This window comes from Oryctolagus cuniculus, chromosome 8 (assembly GCF_964237555.1).
Source record: "Oryctolagus cuniculus chromosome 8, mOryCun1.1, whole genome shotgun sequence".
NCBI lineage: Eukaryota > Metazoa > Chordata > Mammalia > Lagomorpha > Leporidae > Oryctolagus > Oryctolagus cuniculus.
In genome coordinates this window covers 128977845-128991984 of record NC_091439.1, presented here as the reverse complement: position 1 = coordinate 128991984, position 14140 = coordinate 128977845, and the positions used below count along the sequence as shown (strand labels likewise).

The window sequence follows — 14140 nt, the reverse complement described above, 5'->3', positions numbered from 1 at the left end:
GGAAAAGTCAAATTCAGTGAAGAAAAAAATGGAAAATCTACTTTGGAAATACAAGGTATCAGGCCTGCCACCGTGGCTTACTTGGTTAATTCTCCGCCTGCGGCACAAGCATCGCATATAAGTCCCAAGTTCTAGTCCCAGTTGGGGCGCTATTTCTGTCCCGGTTGCTCCTCTTCCAGTCCAGCTCTCTGCTGTGGCCCAAAAAGGCAGTGGAGGATGGCCCAAGTGCTTGGGCCCTTCACCAGCATGGGAGACCAGGAGGAAGCACCTGGCTCCTGGCTTCGGATCGACGCAGCACCGGCCGTAGTGGCCATTTGTGGGGGTGAACCAACGGAAGGAAGACCTTTCTCTCTGTTTCTCTCTCACACAGTCTAACTCTCTGTCAAATAAAAAATTAATATTCAAACTCAAAAAAAAGGAAATACAAGGTGTAATTAATCATTGGAAAATTACTATTCCCTACTTCAGCTTAAATTAATTTATTTCAAATTTGAGATAAATTTGTAAAAAATATATACAGTCAAATAAGCAGAATGATTTTAATTAAAAATTAAGAAAAAGGAAATTGCAAATATGTGAAATAATTCATTGAAATAATGCATATTACACCAATAATTGTGTTTATCTATATGAAAGGGAAGTGAATGAGTTCTATATTAAAAGAAAAACATAGACCAATTGAGTAGTTTGATTGTTAAAGGATTGGTGAATGATGCAGCATACAAAACCTGCAGAGGAATGAGGAACTCTATTCCACATTATTGGTAGTAAGTTTTTGTAGTCTAAATAGAATAGAGAAACAGCTTGATTAGTTATCACTAGGTATTTGTCTTATTTAGACTAATAGCATGATCATTGGCTGCCTGTGTGTGAAGCCTGTAATCGTCCAATACTCTGCTCTCTGTTTTTTGTAAAGCACTTCTAAGTTAGACTTTGGTTTGTTAGCATCCTAAATTAGGTTGCAGTCCAATATGTAGAATGTCAAAGCACTGGGCACTCTGTCCAATGGCAGTGTTCAGAAGCTTGGAGCTTGGTAACACTCCCTGTCATCATCATAATGGACTCATTTGGTCACAAGTCCTGAGGTTAGGTCAGTTGCATGACTCCTGTTTTTTCCATTCTAGTCAAAGCGAGACTAATGTACACTGGATGGTGGCACACAAATCTTTAAGACTCTTGAGGGGACAGAGTTGACCAGAGAGATGACTGTGATGATTAGCAGGAAGGTGATTCCAGGAGATTACAGTGCAATGCTTCACAAGAACGCAACGGAGCTCAACTGATCAAATTGAAAAAAATCAAATCTCCGGCTATGTAAGTAGTTTAACAGTATTTGAGTCTGGTTGGTCACAATCTTTAGGAATTTGTGGTGATTAAGGATTATTATCCACTGTAGAATGATCTGATTTGCCTAGGAATCTTTTCTTAAATTGTTTGTTTGAAAGGCAGAGAGAAAGACACACACAGAGAAATCTTCCATCTGGTGGTTTACTCCCCAAAATTCCACAACAGCCAGGGCTAATTCTGGAACTCGATCCAGTGGCAGGGACTCAACCACTTGAGCCATCACCTACTTCCTTCTGGGGTCTGCATAGGCAGAAGTTGGGGTCAGAAACAGAGCTAGGATTGCAGCCCAGTCACTGTGAAATAGAATGCAGAGAACCCAAGAAGCATCTTAACAGCTGCACCAAATGCCCAGCCAAAGAGGCAACCGTGTTTGTCATCAGCTTGGAAACACAAGCATAGTGACCTAGACACCTACTTGAGGAAGCCTTAAGCTTAGAAAACTTGGGGGCAAGTTAGCCACCACTTAGAATGCCTTCAAACTGTCATCCAGTATCACAAATACATTGTGTACTCCTTTTCCAAAAAGAATTTCTTCAATGCATTTGTTGGCAATGCCTAAAGAAAAAGTGGTATTACCACCTTTTGAATTAAACTTTAAACAATAGCATAATAAGTGGAAAGATACGTGCATTTAGATTTGTTCAGTGCCATATGCAAGTCCCTAGGAAATCTAAAGATGCCTGATAATATTCAGTAACTACTTTTGTTGAACACATATGCTGTCATACACCTTCTGGAGGGTGACTTCTACCTATACAAAACCCTAGGAATTCCAGTTAGTCAAAAAGTCTGACTTTCTCTCAATTTATGCATTAGTTTCAAATTCCACACAGTTGGCACCTCATTACCACCAAGAGTGAGCCTTCATTTGGAGTTTTTCTCCAGCTGACATTAGCTTATTTTTATCTGTTTCAGGGTTAATGCTAATTTCTACTGATGGTCATTTTGGCTTCTATTTATAGCAAGTATTGTATAGACCAATAGGAGAAGCGATTCAGAAGGCAGGAGGGAATCAAGCTAGAAAATAAGATCCAAACTAGTGGGGAGGCAGAACAAAGCAGGCAAACTCTCCTCAGATCCAATATGGATCCTCAGGGAATGGAATAGAGGGCTACATAATAGCATTTGAGCTTAGATCAGTTAAATCTGTCAGCCTATTTCTCAGCACACTTCTTGAAACAAGGTCTGGGAAGAAATTGACTTTTCTGTGGCAGGCTGTAAGGGTGTATAACCACATTTTGTGAAAAGGGACCATGCAGAATTAACCCAGTTATATTATACAAGCAATTACTTGACCCCACATAGATAGCCCCCAGGTTTTGGGTTCATGATTCTGGGAAGCATAATAAACTTTCCACAAGCATCATCCAGATAGGATTTGGTTAGAGTTTTGTTATCAGCTTAAAAGGTAGGGATATGACTTTCACTGAGTGTAAGAAAGTAAGTGACAGGATTGTGACAGCAAGAAACAAAAGAACAATGATAAGTTTTTCATGATGGCAGAGAAGGGAAGACTTGGTTGTTGATCTTTGGAACGTTGTACACATCCATGATTCCATCTACTTCTGGGAAAGATTTACCTAGTCAGCTGCACCTTATGACTTCAACAGCGTACATTTTCAAGAGTCCGGATCTGCTTTCTTGAGATGTATGTGATCAAGTTCCCAAGTATTGAAGTTTTAATGAGGTAGGGTTGGTAAGAAACTTTTTATCAGAATTTATAAGACTGAAAAATATGAATGCTTAAAAAGTTCATGGAAAATCAAATTAAATGATGGTTTTAAAAAGAATTGTTTTATTTACTTGAAAAAGAGAGAGAATAAAAGAGAGAGAGAACGAGAGAGAGAAATCATCTTGGTTCACTCCCCAAATAGCTGCAATGGCGAGGGCTGGGACAGGCTGAAGCCAAGAACTGTATAACATGATAATATGTTCTTAGTCCATAAGCCTTCCAGTAACTGTTTCATAAGGAGTAAATCTATATTTCCCAATGGGAGTGGATCTAATTGCCATCGGGGCCTATAGGAATACCTTTGGCCAAACCAATACAATCAATTCAATTAACTTTTTCAATTTTTAAATGCCATTTGTCCATTTGACCTTTACAGAAGAGTGAGAGTAACCGGGATAATGATAATGTCATTATTATGTTTGTAACACCTTACCTAACTGCTTTATAACTTGTCCATAAAATAGCTTGCCTATCAGTGAAGATTTCTCCAGCAATGTCCCATAAATGAAATACCTTTGTTATTAATTTGGTAACCATTGTCCTAGCACAAGTTTTCCTGCTGGAGAACCTACAAACTATTAAAAGACTGTGTTAAAACCCATTGAAGATGAAAATTGAATGAAACCCATCTGTAAATGCTCAAATCATAGATCATGTAGCAAAAATATACCATCTGCAGTTCCAATTATCTTGCTAGAATTATATGTTTGACAAACAATACATTAATTATAACCATTTTTATCAATTTTACAAGTGTCACTAAACCAGTTATTTGTATCACTTTGTTCCGTGATGAATTATGGAAAGTAAGCCCTTTAATTTTTAAGCATTTTATCAAAGTACAATATACATCCCAAGAAATGCACGTGAGTGTACAAATGAATGAGGTTTTTGCCATCTGATCACACTCATATCCAGCACTCAAACTAAGAAAGGGTTAATGATACCTCGAGAGTTCTAACTATTCTCCACATTTCTATTGTTTTGAACATGTGAAAGTGTATCATCATGTATGTGGTATGATTCAGTGAAACACAATTTATAACTATATTTCAAATTATACGACATCCACATAGTATTTATACTCTCTATATTCACTATTAAAAACAAGAATGCATGTGGTATTTTTCTTTTAGGGTAAGACTTATTTCACTTAGAATAATGGTCTCCAGTTGCATCCATTTCACTTTAAATGTCAGGATTTCATTCTTTTACAGCTGAGTAGCATTCCATCATGTATATATACCACATTTTCTTTACCCAATTAGCTGGACATCTAAGTTGATTCCATTTCTTAGCTATTGTGAATCGAGCTGCAATAAACATGGGATTTCAGGTCACTCTTCAATATGCTGCTTCCATTTTCTTTGGATATATTTCCAAGAGTGTGTTGGCTGGGTCATATGGTAGATTTTTTTTTTTTTTCAGTTTTAGAAGGGATCACCATACTATTCTTACATAATAATTGTGCTAGCTATTTTCCACTAGCAGTGCATTAGGGTACCTTGTTCACTACATCCTTGCCAGCAATTGTTATTAATTTTTTTTTGATGACAGCCCTTCTTACTAAGGTGAGGTGTGGTTTATATTTGCATTTCCCTGATGGCTAGTGATCCTGAGCATTTTTTCATGTGTCTGTTGGCCCTTTGGATTTCCTCCTTTGAAAAATGACTGTTCGTATCTTTTTCCCATTTATTGACTTGATTGCTTTTTGTTGTTGTTGAGTTCCTTGAGGTTCTTGTATAGTTTGGATATTAACCCTTTATTGGATGTTTGTGAATATTGTCTTTCTATCTGTTACTTCTTCACTTTGTTGCTTGTTTCCTTTCCTGTGCAGAATCTTCTTAGCTTGATGTAATCCCGGTTATCTATTGTTACTTTTATTGCCTCCGTTTCTGGTGTTTTATCCAAGAAGTCTTTGCCTACACCAGTGTCTTAGAGCATTTTCCCCATGCTTCCCTCCAGTAATTTAGTGGTTTTAGGTCTTAGGTTTAGATCCTTGATCCATTGTGAATTGATTCTTGTATAGGCTATAAAGTATGGGTCTTGTTTCATACTTTTGTGTGTGGAAGTTCATCATTTCATAACACTTGTTGAAGAGACTGTCCTTTCTCCAGAGAATGATTTTAGCTCATTTATTAAAGATTAGTTGGTTGTGGTAGGTTATTTTCTGGGGTTTCTACTCTGTTGCATTGGTTTAAATGTCTAATTTGTGCCAGAACCAGACTGTTTTGATTATAACAGCCCTATAGTATGCTTTAAAATTTGGTATTGTGATGCCTTTGGCTTTGTTTAAATTTTTTAGAATTGCTTTTGTTTTCCAGGGTGTTTTCTGTTTCCATATGAACATTAGTATTTTTTTCTAGATATTTGAAGAATTTCCTTTGTGTTTTGATTGGAACCACATTGAATCTGCAAATTGCTTTGGGTAGTATGGACATTTTGATAAAGCTGATTCTTACAATCCATGATCATGGAAAATGTTTCTATTTTGTTGTGTCTCTTTTATAATTTTCATTAACATTTTGTAATTTCAGTTGTGGAGAGCTTTCACATCCTTTGCTAAATTGATCCCAAGGTATTTAATTGCTTTGTAATGACTGTGAATGAGACTGAACTTGTAACTTCTTTGTCAACCAGAGCACTGTAAGTGTATAAGAATGTTACTGATTTTTGTAAGTTGATTTTGTATCCTAAAATTTTATCAAATTTTGTTTATGAATTCTAATAGTGGAGTTTTTGATTCCTCAAATAAAGAATTATGTTATCTTAAAATAGGAATATTTTTGTCATCTTTTTTTCCAATTTGTATGCCTTTGATTATTTTTCTGACTAATGGATCTGACTAAAACTTCCAGAATTATATTGAATGATAGTGATGCAAAAGGGCACCATGTATGGATTTCATTTGTGATTGCCTATCATCACATTTCAGTACCAGCTTTACTAAACATGAAATTTACCACAGAATTTTCTGGGTATTCAGTTAGTTCATGTTTTACTTGATAATGGTTTTGTAAGTCAGTCAGTTTAGTCATTAGAGTTTTGGAATCCTTAGTGCCATGGTTTGATCTTAAAGTTATCAGAAACCTATACTTATGAGAATTCTTTCCTTGAGTCTTTCATAAGATGAAACACTTTCGGTTATAATTGCTTGCAATAGCTTTCATGCAAGTATCAGAGTAAAATAATTAACTGTCTATGGATGACAAGACTTAAAATGGCCATAATTAAAGGTTTGACGAGAGATCATTATAAGGCAATTGACAAAGAAATTTCATTATTTCTGTGACAGACAATATTTAAGATAACAACTATAATTATGACTGATGGGTTATATTAGAACCATCAGATTTCTAGGAATTTCATGTAATATATAAAGTACATTAACAATGTATCCATACAATGTGAATTAAAGAAGTTTCAGTATTACATGTTATTTGACAATGGTTTCCATGCACTTTAACATATCAAATATGCTGAATTATTTTAATTTCCTTCTGCCTCTATTTTTATAAATCAGGGATCCATCTGCAAGCTCCCTATACCAGTTTGAGGTCAAAAGATTTAACTTATATCTCGATTTGGGGAAGTTTATCAATATCAAAAGTTCAAAACACTTGATTAAAATGGCATCACAAATCACTTTTAAGTAACACTATTCATGTAACCAAAGTGATAATCAAAAGAGAGACTTCAAAGGCTACAGAAAATTATGTAGCTCATTTTTCACTTTTGTACTTTTTTTAAAGTATACGTGTTAACACACCAAAAAAGGCTAATGATCAATTTATTTATCTTTTAGCCATTTTTACCTTATTTAAATGTTAAGTAATTAGATTTTGTAAAAAAATAATTAAAAGATAAATTTATTTTGGTGCAAAAAATTGGAAAAATATTCATAGATTTTTCACAACACATATTTTCCAATTATTATACAACCCTGTATATGAATCCTTTTGTTTGATTTAGTTTTAAAATGTGCTTGACATACATGAATAAGTGTATTTCTTCTAACAACATTTATTCTTAGGTAGAATGTATAGTTCTGTATTTTTAAACCTCAAAAAAAGATGGCATAAACCTACATAACTAATCAACCCAGATATAAATTAAAAATTGTGTGTGTGCATATTTGATGTCCAAAACTCTGAATATAGACCTTTTCTGATTAAACAGAATTTCACTAGTTTTTATTTACTGAAGATTATCACAGATCATGTAAACTTGAAATATTTTAGTTCAGTTTCCATCACTTTAACAGTTTAAAGGATAGTTAGTTTATATATGCATATATTTTCTTTGAAGCCAACTAAATAGAGGGCTCTAATTTTAACCAATTAACTTTGGCAGTACCACCCAGAGGTGGAACAATGCCACCTACACCAGCATCCATCGTGTGTTTATAATGAGGCAGAAAACCCAAGAGTTCTTGTTTAGCACACATGCCAGTGGAAACAGGGAGACAATGATTTGAGCTGTGAGGTAAAGGAATTTATCTGAGCTGGCCAAGCCAGGAGCAATGTTGTCTAGTGACCAAAACCCAGGATCTGTCCCTGTCAAAAGAAAATCCCCAAAGCTGAATTGTGGTACTTGATTCCCAGGAAACAGTGAACACCAACCACATTGCTCTTTCGTCCCCGTCATTTGTGTTTAGATTAAAATTATGCTTTTATGATTTTAAATATATAACAGCTTTGATAAGCATCCTTTTTCTAGGTCATCAACCCCAGACACAAATGGATGTTAATGATCATAAAAAAAAAAAAAAACCCTTCACTTTCTTTTTACCAACAAATTTACAAATTTATTTGTCAAAGATTTACTTAAGTCACATGAACCAAAAGGCATTTGAACTAATTCAGCAATTTTAATTTATGTGAGCACTCATTGATCTGTAAGTCAATTCAAAATACAATTCTTTATGGTATTTTATCATGTAAATATTATATGTAACTAATGCAACACATATAACACACACACGTACACATCAAATCTTACCTAACTTTGTTGTTCTACATCATCCATTAATGGAAAACTAGTCCAGGCTTCCACCATTGGCTCCACCCTGCCACGTAGCAGACAGTGAAACAGAGGAGCTACCTAAGGCCGTGCAGCTGGGGCCATGATGAGAGAGGAGGGGCTATGAAGTCAGTTAAGCGCTCTTAGAATTTTCTTTTTATGATTCCATAAAAAGTACACAACTTAACACAGCACAAATCGTAGCAGATGCTAAACAAAGAACAGGCACCAAAGGTCGGAGTACAGTAGAACCAGGGTCCTGGAAGGACTCAGCAAGTGTTCTCACCACCGTGAAACCCAGTCCTGCCTCAAATAGTGAGATTGGGGATTTACCCCAACAGAACCCATAGAGGGTTAGACAGGACCCACATAGGGGCATACAAAGTCAAGGAGGGAGATAAAGTGGCCTTTTGAGATTACTCACCTGGAGACATTTTTCTACTGCAAACAAAAGAGAGGGAGGTAGGGAGGGAGGGAAGGAGGGAGGGAAGGAGGGAGGGACAGAGACAGAGACAGAGACAGAGAGAGAAATACCACTGTACCAGAGGTGAAAGCCTTGGAGAATCACGGAGCTACATGCTTGGCAGCTGCTTTATTCACAGGCTGTGTCCAGCTCTCTGACTGGGGCTGGTGTACCACTGGCAAACATTTAGGAAGGACTTCCTGTTCTGCCAGCAGTGCCATTGTGTTACCAAAGGCATTTGGTGTATTTTTTCTTTTGTCTTTTGGTGTATTTGTATTTGTAGGCTGGAAGACCAATCACCAAATCCAGGTTATTTTGCAGAGAGAAAGCTATTACAAGGAGATCAGGTAAGGAGTCTGATAAGGGGCCTGGGGAAAGATTTTATGGATTAGGTCGGAAGGGGCTTGTATGTAAAAATGCTGGCAAATCAAGTTCTGATTAGAGGGACTCAGAATCAATCAGGACAGTGTCGATGAAAACAAACAGGATCTGAAAAAAAGTTTAATATGAGGTTTATTCAGGGTAGAACATGAGTGACCTATTCGTGGGAAACCCAAGCCCAACAACTTACAATGAGTCTTTGGAAGTATTCCAAAGTGGTCAAATTCGCATCCAAATTTCAATACACAATGTGCATACTTTGGTTTGGCTTGAAAAGTAGCTTTGGGCTACCAGGGGAAAATTTCTCAATGGTTAGAGATTACTTCCTTTAGGATATGATTGTCTACAAGCACTGTCAGAGACACGAGGGTTTTGTCTCTGAAAAGAGGCTGCTGACAAGAAGGGTGCTCGTTGTCTTTAAGGAGGACATTTTTAGGGATGCATGACGAGGTAGAAAAACAGAGCAAAGGAGTCATCCAGTTTGCTGCAGGTGGCTAAGACAAAACATACCTTTGTGCATGTGCCCTGTGTCAAACTGACCTGATAGTTAACAAAATAAATAAATAAAAGTGTTCCACCACTTCTCAGACAATGCTCACTAGATGTTTCTTTTGAATCCTACACAGGCAATTTAGGGACAGCTTGTTCTCACTCACACAATACTGTTGAAATCTAATACTGTTGAAACTAGAGACAACAGAGGACCCCCTCTCTCCATGCTTAATGGTAAGCTTCAGGGGCTGTCTAACATACTAATAGCCCATAATTGTCACTTGCCAATACCTATTCAAAGAACACCCCCAATCCCTTTCCTCTGTACCTGTCATGTTCTGTCACTGCTTTGTCCAGTTTGCCCCCAATTAGCCTAACTCCAAAAATTTACACATCTCTTTCTAAATGGAGAGGTTGCTTTGGGCTTCACTGTGATCTGCCACTTCTCCTACAGACCTATAATGAGCAATGAATGTTCTCTTTCTCAGAGTTGAATGGAGAGTTCTTACAACAGTAATCGTCTGAATATGAATGGGAAGACCAGTTGAGTGTACCTGCTCTCACTGACATGCTTTCAGTAGCTGCCTGAGAAAACAGAGCTGAATGGAGAAGTCTGTTATCGCTTTTAATTCTATTTTCCACAAACTGTTTGAAATACACTTATACTTGTTACACTGTGTTGTTTAGGAAATAATTACAAAGGAAAAATATATGTATGTATGGTCAGTAGATATGCATCTTTTTTTAAAAAAAATATTTTGGACCCACAGTTCCTTAAATCCAAGGACCTGGAACCCACACAGATGGTAGGCAAGCTATAAATAACATACATGCCGATATAGACATACAGAAACATACACAGACATCTATAGACGTACACACAGAGACAAAGATCCTATCACCTCCATTTTAAATTGTTAATCAGGGGCTATGTATAATAATGCAAAACCTGCTAGTTTCTAGAAGAATAGTTAGATCTGAACTGTGTTTCTGGACAAAAGAAAAAAAATAACCTTTCTAGGTTAAAAGCAAGCTCCCAAACAATGCCTTGAATGAAAAACCTCAGGCCCCAGTCTCCCAGCCAATCTCTCTTAGCTTAACTCACTGAATCGAGAGAGTGGTAGAGATGGCTCTACAGGATTCTAATCGCTGGACTCATGAGATAATAGATGACACTTGTGGACAGCATTGTCATGAACAATGTTCTTTAGGAGAATTCTGGGTGCAAGACAGAAAGCCCTGAGACCCACTTTGCCATTATCAAAATCTCTGAAGAGTATGACATTGCTGACCACTGAGGAACTTGGACCTGAGCTGACCTTGTAACTGGACTGGATAAGCACTGCAGCTCCAACTAGCCCCTTATCACCTGGCCAGCGGCCAACATGCTGCTGCGCGTGTCCTTTGTTCCCTTATTCCTGAATTCTGCTTCCCTGTGGCCTCCTAAACATCCCAGAGCACCCTTATTCAGGATGGTGGTAGATCTGGAGACTGGAGGGTCTGCTAACCCTCATATGTCTTTTCTTTACCCTCAGACTTTGTCCCCATTATTTTGGTTTTCAGGAACAAGATGACTAACACTAAGATTTTTGAAAAATACTGAGATTTTTGCTTGCTCCTTTCCAAATAGTTCTCTTCCTTTCTTGTGATGAGTCATCTCCCTCAAATTTGCATTTTCAAATTGACGGCCTTAGGTGGGAGACCATAGAAAATTCACATCTCAAATACACAGAACTTAGATTTCAAACTTAAAAACCATTACTTTCCAAAATAAAGAAATAAATGTGCAGGTAAAAGTCCAGCTTACAGACAGGGAAAACACCTTAAACAAAGGCAAGGCATGTCCTACAGATTTTAGCCCATCAGCTCCTTAGGAATATTTGTAGTAATTTTGTCCTGCTTTCCTGGTGCAGAGGGGCAAGCAGCCTTACAAATGGAAATTTCTTTTATAGATGTAAATTTGGTCTTTCAAAAGCTTCTTAAAATAAGTAGCTGCAAATATTTCTTAGGGCAGACAGGCATATATTGGAGTCTAATCTGGCTTCAAAGATCAGGAAGTCCCAGATCCTGCCTTCCAACGAAAGTACTAAATGCCTCAGAAAATTTCTGGGGTAGCAGAGGAAGCTTTCCCTTGCAAGGGAAAATGTTCACTGTTGTGGTGAACTCAATAATGACCAAGGCCTAAAGAAGGCTAACGAAGCAGAGTTAGTTGTTCTGAGGGCCTAATTTTAGAAGGCATCTGTATTGCTTTCTTTTCATCATGAGGTGGGAAGGTAAGTGAGTTAAAAGGTTAGCAGGCTGAGAGTAGTAGAGAGAGAAGGAGAGAGCATGTGGCTGGAATTAAGGTTGTGCTCATGACCTTGCTTTGATTCCCCGGGAATTCTGATAATGGCAAAGCGCCCTTCAGTCAGTCTGGGGGCAATGTGGAGGTGGTGGCTACTTTTTGCTACAGGCCTGGAGTTCCTGGGAAAGAAACTCCTCAAGACAAGGCCCAGCATCAAGATGCTATCCACAGGGGATTAGGGATCCTGGAGGGCTGGTTGCACCACACCCTCAACTCAGAAGTTAATTTTAATGAAAGCAGGGCAAGGAATACTTGAAGGAAGGAGACTGAGACCATGGTAGAGTAGGATCTGGTAGTATTTAGCACCTGAATTCAAGGCACTGGGTAAGTATTTTAGGAAAATGTCTCCTGTTTTTATTCCAACTCCTTGTCCCATGTGAGATAAGAATTCAAAGCAGAGGCATAAATAATGTGCAAAAATGAGAGCAGGATTTATTTAAAGTTGGGATTGTGAGTGTACAGGTAGGAATGAGGGCAGCCAACCCCAGGAGGAGGTACTCCTGGTGAGAAGGCCGGAGGCAGCCTAGTCCCCCAGGCCATAAGGGCTTGGTTTCAGCATTGAGCTGAATGGGCTTCTTGGTTACTCATTGTTGGGGAAGAGGAAAGTCTCCTTTGGATATCAATTCTGATTCCAAAAACCACTGAAGGAAAAACTGTAGACAAAATAGATTGAGCTGAGTTTATACATGCATGAAAAGATTCATAAATTTAGCAGCATTCAAATCCAGAAGTGGCTCCGAGGCAACAAAGCAGTGAGTTTTTGTAGTGTGAAGGGAGAGGTAAAATGCATAAATAGTTTGCTTTCTCTCTCAAAGAGCAAGTGCCTTACTTGGCATCGTTTTATCAGTCTGTCATTGACTGAACGGTGGTGCTTATGATTGACTGAGCCTCTGCTCTCTGCTACAATAACATTCTCCCAAGTTAGGTTTGAGTTTCTGTGCTAAAAAGAGGGTGCAGCTTGTCATGTAGAAACTTGAAAATATGGAGATAGCCTCAGGCCAATGGCCCCTAGCTTATTTAATGATTCTGCCTCTTTACTACTTAATGTGTTTGGGAGTCTGTACTTTCAAAGCATTTTGCCAGTGTTTTGTGTTGCTAAAGGTTGGAACTAACTCTACTGTAAATAGATCTCAGATTAGCAGGACCATTACTGAGTTGCATAGGTATGGGATTCCCAGAGTTGAGTCTGTGGTAGGGATAAGAAACTCTTGAATTGTTCTGCATAGCAAAAGTGTGCACTTCAAAGAAATGAAAGGGATGTAGAGGAGGAACAAGATGGGAGAGAGAATCTTCTAAAAATTGATATCTATTTTTTTATTAAACTGCTTCTCTGCACTAGAATCCTTTATAATACCTCACATTTTCAGGAAACATCTGCAGTAACAGTACCTATTGGGCAGATTTTTTTCTGGAATGTCCCTATGTACTTCTTTTTTAATTGATTAATTTATTTTTTAAGGAATACAAATTTTATAAGTACAGATTAGGAATATAGTTATTCTTCCCAACCACACTCCCACTCCTCCGCCTCTTCCCTCTCCCCTTCCCAGTCCCATTCTCCATAAAGATTCATTTTCAATGAACTTTGCACACAGAAGACCAACTCTATACTAAGTAAACATTTCAAAAATTTGCACACATACACACACACAAAAAACTGAGAATTAGTTTTACAGTTAACTTCCATAATAACAACTCATTGAGGACAGAGGTCCTGCATGGGGAGTTAGTGCACAGTGACAATTGACACTCTTAATGTTTGTTCTAAACAGCAGACTCATTGACAGTTGCTTTAAGTAACACCCTGTGTATTTCTTGTCTTAGTCCTTGTGAAATTAGGCAGGGAGTTAGGTACTACTAGGTGGTAGCTTTGGGATCCCCAAGGAGGGAAGGCCTATAATACTTCCGGGAATAGAAAGTCCCTACCCGCACTTCCGGGGAAGAAAAGTCCTTGTCAAGGTCCCCATGGTGCCTAAAGGTCAACCAAGGAGGATCAGACCCGCCTCAACCTTTAACCCCTGAATCTATAAAAGGAGCCCTTTCAACTTTTGACACGTGACTTCCCCGGACCCCCGCTCTGTTGGGACTGGTGAACCTCGCCCGGGAGCAGAATCCCAAAAAAGCCTGTCAATTTAATTGATTCGTCTGCCTGGGAAGATTTGTTATGCACCGGACAACAGGAATTTTTACCAGTCCTCCACTGTAACTTTATCCCTTCATTTCTCAATCTAATATGTCCACCTTCCCATGATGCACCTGTGTCTCACTGGGGACCAGCAAGGAAGAGATGCCTTCCTGGCCACATGGAAGTTAAACTCCGTGTTTAGGGACTATATAGATCCCAGAAATTCTCATAAGC

The 14140-nt window shown here is 38.1% G+C and overlaps 1 long non-coding RNA gene across 1 annotated transcript in view; it reads left to right on the top strand.

The window, feature by feature from the left end:
- The first annotated feature begins 1087 nt into the window (after nucleotides 1-1087).
- LOC127489124 (uncharacterized) overlaps nucleotides 1088-14140 on the top strand; it is a 32336-nt gene continuing 19283 nt past the window's right edge. The window contains exons 1-2 of the long non-coding RNA XR_011378107.1: nucleotides 1088-1314; nucleotides 8848-8911. This is a non-coding gene — a long non-coding RNA (uncharacterized lncRNA). The remainder of the gene's footprint in view (nucleotides 1315-8847; nucleotides 8912-14140) is intronic.